Source organism: Pipra filicauda, unplaced genomic scaffold (assembly GCF_003945595.2).
Source record: "Pipra filicauda isolate LSUMZ 115617 unplaced genomic scaffold, ASM394559v2 scaffold355_size746361_pilon, whole genome shotgun sequence".
Lineage (NCBI taxonomy): Eukaryota > Metazoa > Chordata > Aves > Passeriformes > Pipridae > Pipra > Pipra filicauda.
The window spans coordinates 55,122-77,500 of NW_024104482.1; the positions used below are offsets into that span (position 1 = coordinate 55,122).

At 40.9% G+C, this 22,379-nt stretch overlaps 1 protein-coding gene and 1 long non-coding RNA gene across 4 annotated transcripts in view; one reads left to right on the forward strand and one right to left on the reverse strand.

The window, feature by feature from the left end:
* LOC113994039 overlaps positions 1–8,524 on the reverse strand; it is a 31,571-nt gene extending 23,047 nt beyond the window's left edge. Inside the window, exon 1 of the long non-coding RNA XR_003542880.2 lies at positions 8,357–8,524. This is a non-coding gene — a long non-coding RNA (uncharacterized LOC113994039). The remainder of the gene's footprint in view (positions 1–8,356) is intronic.
* ZFHX4 (zinc finger homeobox 4) overlaps positions 6,291–22,379 on the forward strand; it is a 149,191-nt gene continuing 133,102 nt past the window's right edge. Inside the window, exon 1 of one of the 3 annotated variants that reach the window (XM_027732694.2) lies at positions 6,291–6,668. The gene's annotated coding sequence lies outside the window, so the exon portion shown is untranslated. Of the gene's footprint in view, positions 6,669–8,930; positions 9,167–13,307; positions 13,463–22,379 lie in introns of those variants that run through there. The other 2 variants (XM_027732696.2, XM_027732699.2) reach the window with 2 other exon arrangements.

Here is a 22,379-nt window from a genome sequence, read left to right on the forward strand (position 1 = left end):
ATAATTTTATTATCGTAATTTGATATCTGAAGAATTTCCTGTTAGTCGTTTGATAATCATTTTTTTCTACTGAAAAGAAAAGTTTTGTTTATAAATGAGAGAAAAATATTTTAAATGCTTTTATGTTTACTATAGATTTCCGTTTATCTAATCGATCGGAATGCCAATAAATCGATTAAAGGTTTAGTGTTTTACAAACAACCATTTTGTGCTTTTTGATTTTACGTTCGGAATGATTTTAATAAAGCTAATATCTTCTCTGAGCGTTTGTTCAGCCCAAACCTAATATTCCATCATTTCTATTATTTACAATTGCAATTTAAAGTGTTTTTAATGAGAAAAATAAACACAAATAAAATAAGGAAATAATGTGATTAAATTACTTTGTGCCTGTGGTCAACATATTTAGGCAAAGCCCTTAAAAATCTTGGTGAATTATATGCGATCATACAGTGATTGCGGAATATTAAATTAAACTTAGATAAATCCGCATTGAAGGAGGCAGCACCCAATCCTGAATTTATTTCCCATTTTCTATAACAGCATCACTGCGCTCCTCTCTTTGCAATGACAATGTGCCAAATCTAGGCATTTTGAAAACATTTTCCATATGCTTTAACTGGAGACTGATAGACAAAGAAGAAAAGGAGATGGTCTTTTTTCTCTTGAGGTATATTTCCTTTAACTTTTCCTCCAACCTTTTCTGATCTTCATCATTTTTTTAAGCAAAAGTTTGAAAATCATTAGGACCTTTTTTTTACCTTTTACGGTTTGTTTTTTTTTTTTTCCTTATCGCATAATCAATTCCTGAATTGTGGAGTTTCAGTTACGCTATAATGCAGGACTATAGAACTGTCATTTCTATACCTTGGCGGACAACATTTTGGGGAGAAAGCATTGATTCATTTAGTTTTCGCTTGCTGTTTTTTGTAATTAAAGATGGTTTTAATTATACTTTTTTTTTTTGGTAAGTCAGATCAGATGTGCTGCTTGCTTGCTGGAAGGTTTTTTTCTTTTAACGGTGCTCTTAATTTATGTGTAGTTTTTACGGATAACACAGAGGTGGTGGCTTTTATTTAGCTGTAAAATCCACACGTTTTCTTTGAAAACTTGGCTCCTTGGGCGAAAATAACTTTTTCTGGTTGCTTTATAATCGCTGTTTGTCGCAGAGGTAGTTTAGCATATTGTCTACACAACAAAGATTCCTGTTTTATTGGCAGTGTGGATTGCTGGATTTAGGTATAAATATTTCATAACTTTTCTCTTTCTGCAGTAAGATCGGTAGTTTTATTGGCTTTTTCTCCCTTTTTGTCTGTCTTTCTAGCAGAACCGTTTTATTTCTGAAGTCCCTTTTTGTCCTTTTCCAGAATAGAATGTAAAATTTTTCCCTTGGATATATCACTGCTGGAAATATGCTCTTGGGCTTTCTGGAGGGGATGGGGGGGAGCGGTGGTAAGCGGTCGTTTTCCTTTATTTGCATAAGAGCTGGTGAAGTGCCTGTGAAGTTGGTGAATTGCTATTGTTTGGGGCTAGTCCTGACTGTTTTTGTTTATAAACACTGGGGTGGTTGCCGGGAGGGGAGGGAGGTCAGAGCACTGTCAAAGCGTTGACCTCTGAAAGCCCAGAGGGCGCCTGGCTCCTTCACCCTCTCCTTTCTCTCTCTCCCTCTCCCTTTTTCTTTCCCTTCCCATCCAAGGCCAGGAGCTCAGGTTCAGGGCATTTAATCCCCGCGATCTGCCCAAGAAAGGAGCTGAAAAAGGGCTGTTAAGGCTCCGGAGGAAACGCCGGCAGCAGACTCAGACCTGGAAAGCTTTTATTTATAGTAACGTCCGGGTGCGCGTTTTTGTGCGGCTCCGGCCAAAATAACAACAACAACAAAAAGCCAATCGGGAACGGCACTATTTAGCTGAAAATCTCAGCGAGATGTCTATACTATTCGGTTGTGATTTTTCTCTAAGGTCACTGCTCGTTAGACGCACTTTCAGTAGGTGAATGCCAAATCTGGGGCAGTGAGGGCAGAATTGAAATGCAATGTTATTGTTGTTTTATTTCTTTTTCGAACAAAACTTTCCAGGAATCAGATCGGGGATTTTTGTTTTCCTTTCCTCCTCCCTCTTCCCCTCGTCCTCGGCCCCCGCCCCCAACCCTTTTTAGTGTCTAGTGGAATGTGTTGGGGCGGGGGGGGGGGGGGCCGGCGTTGTAAATTAACAATAGATTTGTATACATGATACCTGAAAACAGAGAAATTATTAATAATAGCCAAACGCTTTGGGTTCAGAGTCAATTTCATCTCGGGGGGAAAAAAAAAGAAAAAGACAAAAAGTACAAGAGATTGCTATCAGGTTTAAGTATGTTTTGAAAAGAAGTTGCTGAGTTAAACAAAAATGTTAGTTAACACACTGCCTTTGTCAAATAGCCCCCGGGAGGAGAAGAGACAACAAAAAGGAGAGGAGGTGGGGGCTGGGGATCTGAAAGTGTCTGTAGCTCAGATAAAGGGTCTGTAACACTGAAATCTTGTAATACCTCGTTTCAAACTGAGCTCATCTATAGACTTAGAGAACGCAGTAAAAAGACATGGATCCCCTTTCCCTTGGGTTGGGGTCTGGGGAGAGGAGAAGGTGGGGGAAGGGAACGCTTATTAGGGAATTATGTCGGTTTATTAAAAAGGGGAGCGGCTATGTCTGTAATTATGCAGATCCCTGTGCCCCTGTGTGTCCGCAGCGCAGATTTAGAGAGTGAAATGAGCTTGACGGAGAGACGTGGTGTAACAGAGCCCGGTTTGGGCTAGGATTTCTTTGTCTATTAAAGAATGGCCAGTCTCCGGCTCTGGCCCCCATCAGCTCCGTCTCGCCCAGGCCAATAAGTTTTCCTTGGGGCTGAGGCTGGAGGTGGTGAAGGACAGAAGAGGCTGAGGGTTTTTTCTGAATTTTTCCCCCTTCCCTTTCTTTGAAATGTAACGTCACTATCAAGAGCTTTTTGTGGTTTCAACAGGAGGCTCAAAAAAATCCCAAAATATGTAACGGTGCCTGCAGGAAAAGTTTGGAGGAGGTGGGCGGGGGGTCCATCGAGACAAGAGGAGAGGAGATGAGAGGTTAGGCGTGAGTCTTCAGGGGCGATCAGCTGAGCAAGAGAGGGAGGAGAGAGGGGAGCGGGAGCGGGAGCGGGAGCCGGGCCGGGCCGGGCCGGGCCGGGGCGCCGGGGAGCCCTCCCGCCGCCCGCCGGGAGCCCCGCACCGCTCCGCAGCCGCGCCGGCGGCCCCGGGTCCTCCGCGCCGGCCGCCCCCAGCCCGCGCCGCGCTCCGCTCTTATCACATCCCACAAACCTGCTGCTGCTGCCTCCCGGAATTAACCTTCTTCGATTTTTCCTAGCTACGTGGCGATCCCCGGGTTCCTTCTAAACTGTTAACACCTCGTAGTGCCTTTTTTTTTTTTTCCTACACACCCCGCTTCGCGATAGCTACTATTTTTAGGGAGAGAGAAAGCGAGCGAGCGAGAGAGAAATAGAGAGGAGAATTAAAACGTTAGGAAGGACAGTAAGCAGTGGCAGAAGAAACCTTGAAAAATGTGGACTCTCCTCTCGCAATTCCTGCCTTATTACCCCGCTCCTTTGTTCCTTTAGCTGTAACTCAAGAACACCATAAACCTATATCCCCCTCCAAGAAGAGAGAAAGAGGAAAAAAACGCTAAAGCCAAAAAAATAATGACTTGGCTGTTCTGACGTTTGGTGTTTTGACATTAATGACATTAATGATATTGATGTTTCACCAGGAAAAAAGCACTAGGAATAAAAGAGGTGGGGGGGAAGTGCGGAGAGGGGAGACGATTTTAAAACTAAATTATCTTCGTTTCCTTATTCTTCTGTGACATTAAGTATATGTGTTTCTGCACTTGAATTTGAAATAGATGTATTGTTCTCAGGTGCTTCTTCATCACATTGTATTTAGTTGTCTTCAGTCTTAGGAAATGTGTTGCCATTCTTCAGGCATGCACTTGAATGGACAATGCATCCTTCTATCTCAGTCCTGTTTCATCTACAATTTAAACCTAAAAGCTCTCTTTCCATCATACTCCCTCAATCTGATAACTGTAAACTGGTTTCAGAGATTCCGTTTTCACTCTTTGTTTGCATTTTTTTCCACCTTGTAAACAACGATGCAGAATATCGCTAGTTTCCTTATTACCTTCATTGACAGGGCGCAGTGCCTGTGGAAATCTGCATACGTGTACTCACATCTTTTTTCATTGATGAGCTGGGGCAATGCTTAGGTGAGGCTTGGAAAAGCAATAAAGTTGCTCTCACGAACCCTTCAGTGCCCCTGACTTTTTCCTTAAGTTCGAGTCTTGGAGATTTTCCTGAAGTTTGAAGTAAGGTTTCTCTGGATTGGGGTAGGGTTCCTTCCCTGCTTTATTTGCAGACTCTGATTTTTGGAATAGCTGTACTTTCAGGCTGGTGATTTTTTTTTCCCCTTTTTTTCCTCCCCTTTCCAAAGACCTATTTTCTTTTTCCCTTTCTTTTTTTCTCTTCTTTTCTTTTTCCTAAAACTACCAGGACCTTCACTCTGACCTTAAACATCTGCTTTTAGACACTGGGTTCCCTGACACTGGCCTGTGCTTCCTTAAGGGCAGCCTTAATTCATCATCAGGTGGGGATTTTCCTATTAGCATTAGTTTCAGTACTTGCAAAATGTTCTCCTGGAGCAGGAGGTTTAAGGCCCAGAGAGGTGTCTGTTTCTGCCATCCTGGATTTTGCTGGTTTGTTGTTGTTGCGTGCTTTTAATGGAAGGTTGTGATAAAACCTTCCTGCTGGTTTCTAGTGTTTAAGGCCTAAGACAAGGTTTTGATGTGTATCGCAGGAATCACGAACTTCAAAGGCATGTCAGCTCTAAGGTTATGGTTCACCTGCGCGGGGTCCTTGGTACTGTAAATATCTCTTGTGTGTAACTGTGACTTAGTGACCATTGCTGGTATACCCATTTCTGGAATAGCATTATCAAAAATCTGCACGTGTTCCTGCGGTGTATTTGGATGCTCTTTGAATAGTCATGTTTTTATCTTCAGTAGGGGGTATTTTAAAGTATGTCTATTCCTAGTTTTAGTTAATTATCTTTTAATGAAAGTGTCAGTCATATTCACATCTGCAGTATTAGGTTAAGATAATTAGATTTTCAAATGAGAAGCAATCTTCTTAAATCCCACACAGGAAAATATTTGTAGAAGATTTCGATTTATAATGACATCTGTACATTTTACCCTACTTTTCATCATAATAGTGTGCCCCGCTCCCGCCCCCCCAAGAATGAAATATGTCTGGTAAAATATAGCAGATAAAATATTAATAAAATATCAATACTTGCAGGGAAAGTGGAAGATGATGCATGTATATGCATGAAACCTGTATTGTATGCAAAGAGATTCTTTCCCTGGGCTGATATTTACTTCATTTTGATAAGGCTGTTTACAGTTGATATTGTATATTCTGGTAGGCTTTGCTTTTTACTTTGTTGGTATCTCCAAGCAGTCACATGGAGTCAACAAATAAGGTCTGCTATGTTTTGTGTGACTGTGTGTATGTGGAGTGTATGTGCATATGTGTAAATACGATGTAGGATGTGAGCGCATACATGTGTGCGTTTGTGTGCGTATGTGTAAATAAATCCGTCTTTATCTCTGTATGGGTAGTTATTCCCTATCAGATATATTACCTTTCCTTTTACAGACATGTCATACATTCACTAGACCATTGCAAAAATGGGATGCAAAAATATTTTTTCATTAAATTCCCATTAAAAGAGAGAAAATGGAAGAGAAAGACAGACAGAAATATCTCCCTGATGAAATAATTAATTTGGACCCGTTCATTTTAAGTTTCCAAAACAGTTAAAAGAGCAAGTCTACCACCCTCCCGCCCTTCTTTTTTTTTTTTTTTTTTTTTTTTTTTAATTTTCCCTAGCCATCTACTTTGTGTGCCTGTGCGTGTGTGTCTGTGTTACTAATGAAGTTTGCAGACTTGTGTTTGTATCCATGAGCTCCTTTCTGCTGTCCCTTCTTCTTTGGGCTGGCTCTATGGCTCCCGCAGCCCCGGCGAGCCCCCGGCAGCCGCGACAGCTCCCGCTTCTCCGGCTCCGGGGCTGCGCGTCATTTGCAGCCCGGAGAATGTTGATCACCTCACTAATTACACCTCTCCCTCTCCTCTTCCCTCTCCTCTCCCTCTCCCTCGCTCTCCCTCTCCCTCGCTCTCTCTCCTCTCTCTCCTCTCTCTCTCTCTCTCATTCCCAGAGTGCATATCGGGAATAGACACACAAAGACATGCGCACTCAACTTAATCAGCCATTTTTTTAAACAGGGCTAAAACGATAATAATTAGCAGAATAAAGACATATCGGATTTTCATTTCCTTTCCTCCTTTTCCCAACCCCTTCACAACCAAACAGCGAGACCGCGGTCGGCACATGCTTTAACAACTCCCGGACCCCAAAGGACCGCTCCATGCCCCCTACTTCTTGCTCAATCATTTTTATTTTCACCCAATAAAGTTGGAGGATTATTTTTTTTATTATTTTTTTAATGAACCTTCTCTCGTTTACTTGGATGTGATCAGCTGTTAAGTAAATAAAGCAAAACAAAAAAGAGAGGCGAAGATCCAGTAGGAACTGCGAGGGGAAATGGAAAGTAAGTTTTTTCTTTAACTTTTATTGAGTAGTTTGTGTTAAATTTAGGTCGAGTATCGATTATCTTTCCAGGCTGATCTTGCACAATCTTTGATATTTCGCTCTCGCTCTCTCTCTCTCTCTCCCTCTCTCTGTGCCTCTTTCTCTCTCTCTCACATACACACACACACACTCACATCCCCAGATCCCATGTACCTCTCCCCTCTCTCTCTCTCTCCCCCCTTTTTCTGCCTGTTTCCCCACTTTTAGGTACAGTATTTGCTCTCATTTCGGAAGGAGGGGCTGCCTTTTCTCTCTCCTTTCTTTCTCTATCTGCTTTTCTCTTTTATTCTGGGCGTTATGTTTTGTTTGTGTATATTTTTTTGTTTTGGTTTGGGGCTGTGGGTTTCGGTTTTTTTTCTCTTTCGGGCTGTAACTTTCGGATTAAGTGGAAGATCCTGCTCACTTCGCAGAAGAGGTTCAGGGGATGCCCCCCACTTTTTATTCCGCTCTTTTTTCCTAGGGAACTCGGGGAGGGGGGGAATACTGTCAGATTAGGAAAGACGTTAGGGCTGTCAGAAGTCATCCCTTGGCAGCCCCTTTAGAGCTCGCACTCTTGTTTCGCAGCTCGGTCCCCCCGAAACTTTGAGGTGCTTTTTAAAGGCAGATTCCGCTCTCTCACCCTCCTTCCCTCTCCTCCCCATCTCCACCCCCCTCGGCCTCTCAAACTTTCGCTTTCGGGCGAGGGAAGAGGGGGGTGCCAACAGGGCAATGGGGACCCTGACTGCGTGCGTGTGTACAGGAGAAAGCGTGGGGTGCTTTTTCTCCTCTCCCTCCCACCTCCCTTCTCCCCCCTTTTCTTTTGCAGGTAGGTTTCTCAGGAGCAGAGGCAGGGTGGCCGTGCGGGCGTGTGTGTGTGTGTATGTGTGTGTGTGTGTGTGCGCCGGGGGATCGCGCTGCTGGCTGCCGTCTCTGGCAGCAGGAGGAAGAGGAGCCCGTTAGGAGCGCGCCCTGCGTCTCTGTCAGTTTCTCCGCGCGGCGCGGGGAGGCGGCGCGGCCCGGCCCGGCTCGGCTCGGCTCGGCTCGGCTCGGCTCGGCGCGGAGCGGACTCGCCGGCGGGGATGTGCGGCTGCCGCTGCCGCTGCCTGCGGGCGGCTGCTGGCCGGGCGCCGGCGGAGCCCGCGGCATCCCCGCGGTGCCGAGCCGTGCCGTGCCGTGCCGCTCCGCAGGAAGGGCTTCCGCGGGCAGGGTTGGGGACTGCTTTCAGCGAAGCCTTTCTGAGATTTTTGAAGGGGGGGGTTGGTTGTTTTGCTGGACAGGCGTCTATTTTTTTTTTTTTTTAACCGCGGGCTAAGGTGTATAAAAGGACCCCAGCCAACAGACACACACACACACAAAAGAAAAAAAAAAAAAAGAAAAAAATAAGGTCATAAACAACGAGCCGCAGTTCGGTTCCTGCTCTAACTGCTCGTGGCCAGAATCAAGTGCATCCCTTCCCATCACGGCGGCTAATGGCAGACGCGTCCCTGCTTTCCCCTCTTGCCTGACATGAAATTTCCTACAAAATTGCTAATAAACTTTCCCCCCATCCGATGCCAACTTACGGCGGTTCCCCTCCACACCTCCCCTGCTGCATCTTCTGCCCCCCCACCCCACAGCGTCCCCAGCAGCGGCAGCAGAAAACATACGGGTTGGTATTTCTTTTGTTACCTGCGAGCCGGGCGGCCGGGGGTCTCTCATCGGCTGCTTAGGGCACTGGGTCCAACCGAGAGAGGAGCCACATCAGTCGGGTTCAGCCTGTTTCACCTCAGCGCCGTCCCGAGGAGGCTTTAGCCACCATTCAGTAACACACCCTCCTCCTCCTCCTCTTCCTCCTTAGGTACCAAGGCAGAGATCGCAAACATAACACCCCCTCCCCACCAAAAAAAAAAAAAAAAAAAAAAAAAAAAAAAAAAAAAAAAAAAAAGCCCAACCAAAAGACAACTTGCCAGGCTGAAGATGGTGGAGATTTACATTAAGCCAGACACAGGCAGGTTCACTCAGGAAGTCTGACCATCCCGTTTTCTGACAGTTGCATTTCCTCGGCTCCATTCCGTCCTCCTCTTTTTTTTTTTTTTTTTTTTTTAATTTTCTTTTTATTAGCCTTGCTCCGGTTTTATCAAGGATTATGTAGTTGGCAAGAGGAGAGCGAGAGAGTGGAAAGAGAGGGCTCGGGTGCTTTTGGGGTGGCTGCTGTGAGGGTGTTTTTTTTTTGATGGTGTTTTTTTTTTTTTTTCAATCGTGTTTCCCCTGGATTTGCAGTGGCTCGATCCTTAGGAGCGGTGGTGGAGTGTTTAAAAAGATCATATGTAGCATTATATTTTTAGTTTGGTGGTGGATGGATGGAAGAGGTAGTGAGAAGCCTTTGCAGCCCTGCCTGTTGTTGGTTAGATTGAGGCAGAGACTTGGCTGCGATTGGGACGCGACTGTGACATGGGCATCGATCGCTTCCATTGAGAGCAATGCAAAAACACAGCCTGGGTATGTAACACTCTCAGTGCCATCAACACTTGTTTTACTTTATATTTGCTGGCAAAACTGACAGAACGATCCGGACTGCTTTTCTTTGAAATAAGGACTACAAACATTTGGATGGGAAGGTGCACAGAGAAGATTGTGGAAATAAACGGGGGGTTGAAGGTTGGGGGGTGTGTGGGGGGAAGAGCCTTAATCATCATTGCTCCACTTCCTATTCAACTGCCTGTATTTAAGGAGTTTCTCTCTTTTCTCGACTGGGGGATCCTACTAAACTGGTTGAAATGAAAAAAATCAGACTATCAACCTTGAGGGAATATCTGCTAGTTTTCAGGGTTTGCGGTTTCAGCCGGTAGGAAGGCACACAAAATAAAAGATGGCTAGCCAGCTGTTTTAACCTCTTGCACCTGGCTCCAGAGCTGGGGCTCACCAGGATTATTCAGTTATTCGTGCTATCTGTGCTTGAATATTTATAGTGTACGATCTAGAGATCCACACAGTGCATTGTAGCATCTCTTTATCCTTTAGTCGTGGGCTTTTAGGACTTTGCCAACATAAACATGTATTCAATAGTTTTCATTTTTATGATAATGAACATAGAGGGTCAATGAAATATAGAGGGAAAAGTCGTAAATCTGCAAAAGTGAAACCTACCCAAGGAACAAAGAAAGGTCAGGTAAACCATCTGTGTAAGTCACAGTAATAGTACCTGCTGTGTGGTTTATGCAGTGATACTGCTTTATTATTCTCTAAAATGAAAGTTATCCGCTAGATCAAGTTAAAACTAAAGGAAAGCTGTGGAGATGGTAAATGGCATTGCATGCATCTTTCAGAATAGGGTGACAGTAGTATTCCTCAATTTTTGAATAGTTTAGGTTTATTTGTAAAGATGGTGCACCATCAAAGACATATAAAGGGGGCTGAGAAAAATCACTGTTTAATATTGCAGAATTTACTGCTTCCATTCTGACCATAAGCCTAAATTTACACAATGAAATTTGATTATCTCTAATAACAATATTAGATCCTGCACTGGATGGATGAGAATTGAGGTGGTTTTGTTGATTGCAAGGGTTTAATGTTGCATTTCAGAATCTGATGTGGTTTAGCCTCCCTTCCATTAACTGGAAAACCCCTGAGGTTTTACAATTATTTCTTAAAGATAATACATTTAAGATTGCATTGGTAGGCTGAAGAAAAGTCATAAAGGCAAGAAGGGAAGCCCTTAATAACTCTTGAGATTCAGACATGTTCAGCAGTTAGATTGGCTCTGACTTCACCAAGGGTCGACAATGTGTCATTTCCATGAAGCCAAATTGCCCTCTGCCTATATGATATTAATGTGCAAATCAATATTTCAGGGATTAAATTTCCCTTCTTCATTTTTTATGGTTTCTACCTCAATAAGTCTCAAGTCTATTAGAAGAGGCTGGATGATTTAAAATCTTTCACTTCAGAATGGCTTGTCGTAGCCTTGTTTCACAGACTGTTTTTTGGATTTTTGTTATAAGAGACTAAAGGCATTCCAGAGAAGTTGATAGTCAATATAGGGGCATGCTCACTGTTGTAAAGCCCTTGTTCGATTAAGAGCTAAAAAGGTATTGAAAATATAATGTATATGTTTATATAATATGTATACATTCTACTGCTTTAAAAATATTGTGTTAATCACCTATTGATTTATTTCAAAATCAATTGAAGCTCCTTTCTTATTAGTGATTTGTTCAGCATTCTTCAGCCTTGTTGTTAATTTTCTTAAGCAGCATGCATGAATTAATCTGCTGGTAGAATGTGTTTTGGGTTTTCTTTGAAGCATATTTAAAATCAGGCATTTTTTACCTATTTAAGCTAAGCCAAGTGGTGTGAACAGTTTAGTATTGTGGTAGAAGCAGGACACTGTTTTCTGCACTTCAAATTCAGCATTGTTTTAATGAAGCTAAGGGGCATTTTATGATTTCTGCTCAGATGCTTATCAGTAATGTTTATTAAGAGTTTCCACTGAATATTCAGGATCAGTTAAAAATTAAAATGGAGCTATCTGATCTGGAAGGAAACAATACATGACAGAAAATTTAAGTCAAAATATGAGGTTATGATTTTATCACATAATCTCGGGAAGGCCCTACTGTCTATCATTTAGTGTTGTTTTATAGTCTTAGACCATCTGGACCAAGTTCCGCACAGCTGCATGAATTTCATATGTGATAGAACATTTTTTCCATTCAGTGTGAAATGTTCCTTCCTAAAAACGTACACCAGACTCGCTTAATTTAGTCTGCTAAAAGAAATGCACATGAAAAAGGACAAAAGGCTCTTTAATCTCTGCAAGCTGTTTGTTTTTCTTCAAGATTCCTGTCTGTTTGGGTTTGAAAAGTCATGTTTATTGAGCAGATGATTCTGAGGTGTGACATTAAGATAATATATGATTTTGTGCTAGTTTCTGCTCTCCTAGTTAATTTGCAGATCTACTTTTTATGCCTGTCAAAACACAGTTAATCTATTCTTATTTACAATTAATCTCGATAAAATTAATCTTAACTATGCCTTAGTCAGTAGCTTAAAATATCTAATTATATTCAATTAACTGCTGTCATAGTAATTAACACTGCTTAATTGCCTCTGCGTATATTTATGTAAAGCTCATTAGTTACTGCTTGCTCTTTTTGCCTTTTCTCATGCCCATTTTTGTGGATCTTTTTGTCGTTAGTGTTTTTTAGGGGAGGCACTTTTATGATTTGAAAAAGCAGTCTCGTTTTTGACTATTCAGTTCTTGAAAACCCTGTGACTTTTATTTATATTGGCTTAATACATGGTGTTTGTAAAACCGGTATGTGGGGTAATTATGTATTTGGTGTTTTTCATATAGCAATTATACTTTTATTCTTATTAAAAACCGTCTAACCAGAGCTGGGTCTCTAAAGAACTTCCAATCCACCTCCCCCCCTCCGCCCCCCCCCCCCCCCCCCCCCCCCCCCCCCCCCCCCCCCCCCCCCCCCCCCCCCCCCGTCTTTCTCCTACCCCACCACATACAAAAATGTTTTCTAGCCTGTTGATAGAAATATGAGAAGCCAGGTTAAGCTTTGTGTTTATAAATGAAGAGCTTTTCTGCATCTGCCTTAGGGCTGTACCCAGAAGGCAGAGCCTTGCTGCTCCAAATTCATTCAAAGGGTTAAAGACTTGGACAAGGTTCAAACTGAGAAGCGCCCAGGGAAAGTGCATGTGAATATGTACAAGTTTCATGTAATTAGTGCTTAATTATATTAACATATGCAAATTGTCAACTTAGGAGCTTGTTGAGCTGGCAAAGATCAGCCAGGCACAATTGCTGTATTGTTCTGAAACAATAATGGATTTCAAGTTGGATTGTGAAAACACATAACTAGCTATCTAATTTAACTCATACCATGGTGAAATTTCATTAGTCTCCATGGAGACTGGTTTAATTGTGCTGACTAATGTTCTGGGCTGCAGAATGTCCTAAAAAGAAAGCGTTGTTTGCCTAATCCACCTTACAATGACACTTGTTTGTACATGTTTCCCTTGTGTGAGAATTTGCATATGCAAATAAATAGTTTCTCTGCCCCATTTGTCATGGCTGTTCATTACCCATGAAGAGGACATTGTTACTAGGCTGTTACTGAGTCTCCCAAGACAGGATAGTGTCAACCAGTCCAGCCACATTCTTTCATAATTTGTTTCTGATTAATAGACCAGAGTGAGGCTCATTCTATTCAGGCCTCTGCAAAGGGAAGGTCAGTTCTGTCACTGAAAAGAGTTTCCGCAGCAACTGAAGTTTTTTCTCTCCCTCCCCCTCCCCCTCTTGCTTTGGCTAAAATGATCATATTTAAAATAATATATTCTTGCTCTAAGGAATACCGCCACTAATAATCTCTAGTTTCCTAAAGCAAAAGATAGGAAAATAAAGGAGATTCTGGTATTGGAATATTAATCCTGTTTTTGACAGAAAGGTAAACTGATATAATTGCTTTTCAGTCGAAGGAATGGGGGTTTATACAAGTGTGAAAGCATCGGAAAAGGATTAGCATTTTTTTGCATAATGAAAAGCTCTGTTGAATAGGGCACTGAATGGTTGACTGAATGACTGAGATGAAAGGAAGATGAAAATGCAGGCTCCTCTTTCTTTTTGCCTATGTTCAGCTCTCCCTAAAGTTATGTTTGTCCAAGACTTGAGAAAACAAGCAGAAGCTCAGATTTTAGCAACTTGCTAAGATGCCCGGTGTTTACAACATCATGTGAAGTAACACGTACAAGAACAGTGCAGTGAAAGGACGAGAAACACAGGTTTGTATGGAGGGGAGCTCCAGGAACATGACAGGCAAACCAAATATTGACTATTGGGTATCGAGGATTCCCAACACTTTGCTTGGGGGAAAGAAAGAGGGAGGAGGGGGGCCGGCAGAGAGGGAAAGAGCTGCTTTAAAAGTTGCCAATGGAAATTATGCATCAACACATAATAATCTAATAAAAGTTTGGTATTCAAGGAAGCGGGTTTTAGTCAATATCTGTTTTAATTATTAAACTGTTTCTCTTTTGGAAAAAATTATGAATTCTGACTCAGTGCTAAGTGTTTAAGTGGTATAGGAGCCTTGCTGGGGAAAAAATTACTCTGTTCGTTTGCTTTTGAAAACAGAGAAAGCTTACCGAAATAGCAATTGATACATGCGCGTAAGGAGCGGGGTTTTCAGCGTGACTGCATCAGCGTTGTTTAAAACATCTGAATTCTGGTAGATTCAGGTGTCGAGAAAGGCCTTGGCCTCCTTCTGCAATCAGTGCTGGCCCCCTCTGTCTCCAGCGGGCTCAGGATCAGGCCCCCAGCCAGGGCTGCAACTGGTTAGCTGTTGACAATGTGATCAGTGCTTCTAATTATGTTCTCTCAACAGTAATTAGGGCAGTTAAAATACCATAAGTGTTGAGCCACTTTTGAAAGTGGGAAGTGGTTCCTTTGTACGTATGTAAATCAAATGCAGTGTGAATAATTATTTGTATGTGTGCATATTAAATAGGATCTCTTTTTTTTTCAGGTCAACATAATTACTGATTTAGAGCTACTGTGGAAAACTGTTGGTAGTTAGACTATATATTAACTTGTTTCAGGTATTTTTTTCAATTTGCAGAGCATTTATTTGTAAATGCTTGTTAGTTCAGTATTGAGCTTAATCTGATAAAATTTAAACAGTTGGAGATGCCTCTAAGAAATTAGGATTACTTATGGATAAATGAAGTAAAACTGTAAATGTAGAAGGTTCTTGGGAAGAATAAAGTCACAAAAATTCTCTCTTTTCAGGCAAAGATAGAGACCTCCTAGGGGGTTTTAGTATGTTTTGCTGCTAACTTTATGAAATTCCTTAAAACTTCTTTTAAAGGAATAGGCTTAGGGTATATTCTGTCATTCTGTGAGGATCTTATTAGTGTATTTCCATAAGAAAAATGTGTTAATTTAAAAAATAAATTAATTTATATTTTAAAATATTGTTAACCAAGCACCATGTGTTGTCTCTGGCAAAGTTCCAGCCACTGTAGAACTGGATAACACATGGGTTAATAATAACTTATGTGATGTCTGCATTCTTACTGAATGGGCAGAAACCCAGAAGGCTGAGATACGGGAATTCAAGATTGTAAAGAATAAGATATAACACAAAATATGTTTATCTTCACAGATGCACAGATAGGAGAAACTAAGACACATATGAGTTGCTTTGATCTAGTAGGTAAAACAAACCTAGTAGATTGTTTTTGGTTCTTGTTGAGATTTGTTGTTTTTGAAAGGGTAATAAACAATTTATTGATAGTGGTATTCAGACCTGTAGAGATAAACTGGTTTCGCATAAATAAAAGCAGGAGGTTTAGTCTTTAATACCTGTCACTCTTCCTTTTTTTAATAGTCACTCTATAGCAGTTTTATACCAGTATTTTCGTTATTACTGCAGCTTTCGCCATGTCCCAAACTAACCAGAAAAGTTTGTACCAGACTGAAACATGGCAGGCTTGTTGAGGAATTACTTTTTCTGCTTAAACAAAATATTCTGAGGAATGGTTTAACTAAGTCATATGATCAAAATAAAAGTTTGCCATACCAAAACATTCTGTTTTATGTTCACATTACTCAGAATGAGCTTTCAATTTAAAAAAAAAAAAAAAGGAGAGAGCAAGAGATATATTTAGACTGTAATTTGTCCAAATTATATTTTATTTGCCTTTGGTATTTTTGAGAACATTTTTAAAGACACTGAGAAACTGGGATCTCTTTACAGACAAATCTAGCATACTTTTTGTACTTACTGCGATCTGATCAGTTGTCCCAGCTCCTAAGAAGGTGTTATAGTCCTTCAGGTCAATAGTTCACAAACTAAAGGCTGTATGTACATGATAGACCATGGTGACTCTGAAAACAAACATTTACCATGTAGAGTGCAGCAGTGTCTGCAAAACAAGTGATGCACACACTAGATATACATTTAAAACTGTATTTAAATAGATAAACATTCTGTTTCTGCAACAGAGAATCCTTACAAAATGCCTGAGTTGTGTGCCTAGGACACATAAAACCAAAAGAACCAAATTCTTGCCATTCACCTCAAACTAAATCAACAATAACTGCTCTGAAATTAAAGGAGCAATATGGGTGTAAAACTGGCAAGACTGGCAGTTTTGATATCAGTAGATAAAGAATCAGACATGTAGTTACCAGTTGACAATAATCTTATAAAATCAAATTAAAAAGGTTTCATCTCCTCTTTTTATACTACAATTTCCATTTTTAAGATGATATGCTTAGTGCAGAAGGCACCAGAGGGTCTGTAAGAGGTTTTCCAGAGAGGCTGGAGCGGGGGGTCAATTCCCTTCCTTTTACCAGGTAACAGCAGAGCTGAGGATCTGTGAGAGGCTGAAGCTGCTGAAGGCTTGCTCCTCCCTGTTTTGACACTGAGGCTGCCTTATAAATTCACCTAATCTGAGATGACAAGGCACCTGTCACTGGTAGTGCTCCAGTGTTTGGGGCACTGATGGAAGCCTGGAGCAATCCCAGTTATTTCCACACTTGTTCCAGAAGATGGTAGTGTAACAGATAAGAATAATCTCTTTTTCATAGCAAAAACATTACTTCCTTCTTTCCCTTCATTTGTTGGGGAGGTTCGCTTGATTTTTGGTATTCAGAGGGCCAGAGCTTTCATAAGAAGGGAGGAAGGAAAAGTATCCTTGGATTTGCCAGGTGTTACATTACAGTTTCCAATGCAGGTGGTTTTTCTGCGTGAGAAACTATGACTGTCCACCTTCAAATAAGCTTCTCCTTGTTTACTATCTAACATTTTACATGCCTTCCCCACTCCAGAAAACAAGGTTCTAAGTGAAAAGTGGTTCCTAAACATGGAATTTAGTCCTGTGGGGTTTACTCAGGTCCTTTTCCATTTTTTTTAATTGAAATATGGTTATTGATTTTGTTTACAGCACCAAGGGTTTAAACTAAAGAAAATGTAGCATTTCTAAAATAAATTATTTAGCTGTATGGCATATGTCACCCCTCAATTCCTCAGTTCCTTTGAGTTTTATGAACCAGTCACCAAAAAAATCGTTTTCTTTGCCATTGCAGTGCAGCCATCTCTGGAGTGGGAAGTGTCATCCCATGCACACAAACCCACGAACCACTCTGCTGCAGCACAGCAATGTGCTTTGGGACTTTTTCCAGCAGTAACAAATGATTTCTGTAGGGAGGGAAAATATGATTTCTCACTGGGTCATCAGCTGGTGCACTGGGACAGACATTTTAATTCCAGTATCACTGGGGTTTTAAGTCCCAACTGGTCTGGCCTGTGAATTTTTCTCCTGCTTGATGGGTGGTTTCCCCAGTATTGTGGCAGTTTCCAGTTTTGACTGAGGGCCTCTTCCAAAGTCCAGTGCTGCACATCATCTATTTCCCCAGGTTTGGATCAGACCCTTGCAAAGAAGAGTGTCATCTACTGAGGCACCTGCCACAATTCCAGCAGCGGCAGGTCAGCGCTGCCAGGCAGCTGCCCCCTGGCCCCGAGGGGAGCGCTTGCTGGAATCACAGCTTTTTCCCGAGTGGGTGGAAAGGCAACAAGAGACAATGGAGTAAAAAAATGTTAATATTTAAATATAGCAGAAACTGCGATCTTGACAATAACTCAGCTACTACAGAGTCAGTTCAGCCATCTGGAGATGGTGACATGTCAAAAAGGGGGAGGGGGGGCGGGGCACAGAGGAGGGGTTGTGGCAGGGGGAGAGACCTTAAAAATGAAGGATTTCATTCCATGTTGAAATCTATTCTCCATACAGGCTGCTGCTTTAATACTGAACAGCGTAGGTCTCTGAATGGTTTTGTCCATCAAAGACATACATACTGAAACACCTAATGTCTTTCCACAATTGGATTCTAATGGTCATGAACCAGATTTATTTGGCCCAGCACAGAGTTTACTGTTGAAATCAGTTTGTTTTTCAATGTTATCATTATTTAAAAATAGATTTTGAGGCTGTTTGAATTTTTAAAATACATTCGATGGTAATGATTTATAAATGTTCCTGATTTCAGCTGTAGCTGTACAGAAGAGTTGAATCTGCTTTCAGCATATTTTTTACATGATTTTAATAATTGGAGGCAAATATATTACGTATCTTTTAAGTTCATTTAAAAATCTGTGCAATTTAAACAAACACTGAATTGTGTAATGGTTTGTCTGGGAATTACTTAGGCTGCAGAGCGTAATAATATTTTATTAGCTGTCATTTGTTTTCAAGGAAGAAAATGGTGATTTTTATGTTGCATGTTACATGAAAACTTGGCATTGAAACAGGACAGTCCCCAAATGTGAATTTCTTAAAAAGCTGGGGCTGGAGTTGCCCAAAAGGTGAAGACTTGAGAAAAACTGGGGTAGGTAATTTCTTTCCTGAAATGAAGCAGGGTACAGATTAGGAGCCATTAAGGTTTGCCAGGAGTTGCTGGTCATAGAAGCCTGTTTAAGTGCTCACTGTCAACAAGGAAATCATGGGCAGCACTTAAAGTGGCTCACCTCTGATTTATTCATAAACCTCACACGAGCACTTGGCTTTGTTCTTGCTCTGGTAAGGGGGAACTGATGCCAATAAGAACAGGAATAAAGAGCTTCTTGCATGGTCCAAAAGTGAATAGCACTTTATCTCAAAGCATGACCTCCATTCCCAAGATCTGTTGTGTTACAGTTGACTCCTAGACGTGTATTCTCAGATGAATTGCTAGAATACGTTACAACAAATATATACTTTGTAAACCCTCTAGATGTAACAAGAACCGTGTAACTGGAACTTAGGTTCTAACTTGACAGAAAGGTTGTGGTATTCTTAGGAAACTGAGAGATTTCCGTTTCAGACAGTGCTTTATGTTGGTGTTTTTAATGTGAGTCAGAAAACAGTGTGATTATGTGGCTGTGATTCAAACAAAAATTTTATATTCTTTAAGGGATTTGTTTGAGAAAGATATTTTGATAAAAGCAGACACACAGAAATGTGAAATGATTCAGAGACTAAAAAGGAAAAAAAAAAGGGTTGACTTTGTTTTTAGGCATATTTGATGGCTGCTGCTTTATTTTTGTTTCTCTAAAAAAGGCAAAGTAGTGCTCACAGTCTGCAATGGGGGAAGGGACCTTTCGAAGACGGTCAACTGCCATGTTTGCACTGGGGCAGAGGTTGAGTACAGTTACTTAAATCCCCAGAGAAACATTTAGCTAACGCTAGACTCTTTCTGATCCCGTCCGAGTCTGGTTTTCTTTCCTGCTTTTTAATGAAGTTTGTTTGTTGCTATGTTTAGGTTATGTTTTTAAACTGACTTGCATTTTCACAACAGATTTGACCAAAAGAGTCATAATGGAAGACAGTGATGAGAGTTAATGATATGTCTTTGATAAAGCAGTCCTCGTGTGCAATCTGATCACAGCCATCAGCTCATTTGTCATGGCTGAAGTGAAAATGTCAGGACCAATGAGTGTATCAGTGCTGAAGGGGGCGAAAGGGCTTTTGGAGACACTTTTGTGCTGGGAGTGGGCCATAGCTTAGATGCAGCTCTAGGGAAATACTGGGATTAGCCAACTCTGTGCACAAATCCCTAGCATAACAGAATTAGTTGGGAAAATGAGGTTTGTTAGGGAAAAAAAATCTGTAGAACTGCTCTAGGCTGCAGCCCAGGAACTATGAAAAGCAGTAAAGCATTTTATTAAAATAATTTTAGCAATGTGAATGTGCACACATTCCAATGAAAATCACAATTGGTAGCCAACATATTAACAAAACCCATCTTAATGCATTTTGCATATGTACGTGGGTTTGCTTCTGGAATAAAAAAAGTACGGTCTTTGCAATCTTAAAAGAAGGTTTATTGAATTTGACACTGTAGAAATTAACACAGCATTTAAATATGAACTGATGCTGATGATCTTTTTGCATGGGTTAGTTCAAATAAAATATAAAGGTAGTCTCCCTGCTGTAGATGCTTGGGGTGTAATTCATACTGTAAAAACATACTGATTGCCAGACTGGGATTCTGGTATGGCTAGCCTCTTCTCTCTTTGACTAGTCTGTACAAGATGCTTTTGAAAAATAGCACTGTAGGCAGATGTAGGATAACCTATTGAATATGCCTGCCTTGGCAAGATTGCAAATGCAAATTTTTTAGACCCCTGAAAAGTAAGATTTAATATCCCTTACAGTTTTTGTTTTTGTTTTGTTCACATTCATTACGATAACTCTGGATAATTTTGGCAGCCAATTTCCATTCCGTTTCTTAACCTTGATATATTCACTATTTCAGTGGCATCCTTCAGCATTGAATCCTACTGTCTAACCCCTTTGCCCCTCTCATCATTGGGTTTTAATTTGTCACAGCTTAGCTTTCTTGGAAACCTGCTACATGTCTTCTGAAAAGCTTTGTCTTGCTTCCTGTTACATACCTAGGAAGAGCAGGGTGCTTTTCCCACTGCATTGTCCGTAAAAATGCTGAATCATTAATTCTTTGAGGTGGGCATCCTACTTGCCAGATCTATTCAGCTCATGTGAACCAGGTGTTTAATCAGGTAATCCCATTACCTGCACTATGCCATCCCAAGAGGAGTCAGTGGGCGTGAGTTATTCCATCTTCAGTGTGTGGAGAAGTTACTGAGAATTGTCCTAATACTAGATGTGTTTAGCTAATTGTCTGTCTGGCTACAACAGTTACTAATGGGTATTTATCTGTGGAAGGAATATTTACCTGTGTTCAGTGCTACAGAACTGGGGGTTTTGGCTTTACAGATGCATGCTGAGGGGGTTCAATAGGCTGCCAGCACTGAGCTATGAGCAGTTTTTCCTTTGTTTGATGCTGCCGCAAGTTTACCATCTTTCCTTTGGTTTTAATGGAAGGCTAAGAAGAAGATTAAGTTTGTTATCGGCCCCGTTGTAGCACTGATCTGGTAGGTGCCACCATTACACAAGGCCTTCGAAAGGGAGCAGAGCGTGTCAGCAGACAACACCAGCCCACGCTGTGCTCTGGATTATTAGCGTGTCTGCATCGCTACTGTGCAATGCACCGTGTTTGTCCATGGAAAGCTTTCACTTCCTTTTCCTTTCCCAAAACTTGGGCATAAGTCTGGGAGCAGGCAGAATTAGTGCACATGCTTATTGGAGGGGGTGGAGAGCAGGGGATGTGTGGCAGAGCCTTAGGCTGTGGCTCAGATACCAGGCAATTGCCTCTGGGAAGCCCAAGTTTCCTTGCAGCGGGCTTGCAGCTAGCATGTGAAACTACCTTTTATGCTCATGGGCTTCAGGCCCATGGTCCTTCTGGGCCTTCTCATGCTATGAACGTGGCCACAGGGACTAAAGATACCAGGTAACCTTGAGTTTGGCTTAGAAATGTGTAATAAAGCAGCAGCCACCACCCGTTAAATCCCAAACACTTCTCTGTTTATGCGTGTCAGTGTGAGTGGCAGCAGCAAAGTAATTTATTTAATCTAGCTAGTACTTATCTTTGTTAGAAGTCACCTGCAGATTTCTTCCATTTCATGTACTGTGAATTGTCCTTTTTCAGATAATGTGCTTGTACAGCCTTTTTTTTTTTGTTTAATTCTATTGATTTACAATATTGAAGTGATATATCTGGTACCTGTTTCCTGCACTTTGACTGTATGTAGTCAAAGAAGCTGATGGGATTCTTCCCTCCCTTCCACAAGACTTTAGCTGTTTTAAATGTATAATTATAATTGCATGTCATTTGATAGCTGCACTAATTGCTGCCAACCATTGTCTGTTTGCACTTAATGCTGAAACCTGATCAACATCCTGCTTTGGTTGATGTTTGGTGGTAAACTTTAATTAACTCTTATTGCATTGAAGAAGAGCTCAGTCTCTGTGCTAACTAATCATTTACCTTCATTATGTCCTGACAGCTCCACTTGTTCCTGGTACTAATAGATACACCAGTCAGTAAATAAACCTGCAAACCTTCATGCCTTGAAGTTGTTCCACATTGATATTTTGTTGCTTAAAGTATAACGGTGTAAAGATAATTATTTCAGTTAGTTTTGTATCTCTGCTTTTCCAGACACTGATCTCAAATTGCCTTTTTCATGCCAGACAATATAATTTTAATAGTAACTGTAGATTTAAGATAACATTATTCCTTCGGCATACATGCATCTTTTGAATCAATACAATTAAGCTTGTCTCCTGTTGGAATTCTTGTAATTATTTTTCTTGAAATACTTTTCCTGTAATGATATTGAAGTTAAAGTAATCAGGTTACTGGCAGATCATGTAAAATTCAACTCAAAATTGCTGGCTGCTTGATTTTAATTTGTCTGACATCAAGTTTGTTTGAAAAGGGATAATATGTGGTTAAACCAAGGAGCTTATAATTATGGTTGACATTTGTTTGTTTATAATGAAATCTAATTAAAGTTCATACATTTTAAAACACCAAAGTTAATTACTGAATTGCTCACTTCACTTATGCACAGCAGTCAAATTAACTTGCAGAACAAAAAAAAATGACAAAAGACTATGCATAATAAAAACAAAATGCCCAGCTGATCTTGGCAATACAAAACAAATTTGTGATGATAATATTCTAGAAAAAAAATGCTTTACTAATAACTAAACTGTTTAAAAAACATCCTGTATTTTCACTGAGCAGGCTGATTTTAATACAGAGTAATATTTAAATGTTTAACAAGATTTACAA